Below are 1,165 nucleotides of genomic sequence, written 5' to 3' on the forward strand. Positions count from 1 at the left end.
CGTCATTCCAGCATGGGGCCTGTCATTCCAGTCCCAGAGCCCTTCTGGTACACCCAGGGCCCGTCATTCCAGTCAGGGGCCTGTCATTCCAGTCCCAGAGCCCTTCTGGTACACCCAGGGCCCGTCATTCCAGTCTGGGGCCTGTCATTCCAGTCTCAGAGCCCTTCTGGCACACCCAGGGGCCGTTATTCCAGTCAGGGGCCTGTCATTCCAGTCCCAGAGCCCTTCTGGTACACCCAGGGCCCGTCATTCCAGCCCGGGTCCTGTCATTCCAGTCCCTGAGCCCTTCTGTCACACCTAGGGGCCGTCATTCCAGCATGGGGCCTGTCATTCCAGTCCCAGAGCCCTTCTGGTACACCCAGGGCCCGTCATTCTAGTCAGGGGCCTGTCATTCCAGTCCCAGAGCCCTTCTGGTACACCCAGGGCCCGTCATTCCAGTCAGGGGCCTGTCATTCCAGTCCCAGAGCCCTTCTGGCACACCCAGGGCCCGTCATTCCAGCATGGGGCCTGTCAATCCAGTCCCAGAACAGGTTATCTGTGCCCAGACACTTTCCTTCAAAATCCATTCCACGTTTTCTTTGCACCTCTTTTTTTGCTCTAATGTGTTTCAATGGAGCCCATGCAAGTCAATGGGCATTCCAGTTTCCCATTATTTCCTATGGGCATTCAAGCCTCTCCCATTATTTCCGATGGGCAATCCTGTCATTCGTTTTAGTACATCCCCTCTCCAGGAATTTCCCAACCTGGACCTGGCAACCCCTCACTGACTGACCCCATTAACTCTTGTTTTCCCGTGGGTTGTAGCATCATTTTCTCATTGGTGTTTTATTGTTACTTTTCAATTATATACAGTTTAAGCTTACATCTATTTTTTAAAACATTCCTATCGGTAGATACGAAGCTTACTTTTACATAGCAATGCAATGATGCTCTCAAGGAAGCTGGATCCCTCATACAACGCCCGTTTTTCTGGCGTCACTCCCTTTAATGTCGTGTTTCTAAGTGGAAGATTGCCAGCCAATAAACCAACAATAACAAAGCAGGACGCGCAGCTTTCGGTCTAACCCTTTAAAGGCCTTCTGATGACAGAAGAACCAGGAACTACGAATCCCATAATCCAACTCGCGTCTATGGGGACGCCCGCGCCGGCCTACTTGATGCGAAG

The sequence above is a fragment of the Eublepharis macularius genome, chromosome 8 (assembly GCF_028583425.1).
Source record: "Eublepharis macularius isolate TG4126 chromosome 8, MPM_Emac_v1.0, whole genome shotgun sequence".
NCBI classification, from domain to species: Eukaryota; Metazoa; Chordata; class Lepidosauria; order Squamata; family Eublepharidae; genus Eublepharis; species Eublepharis macularius.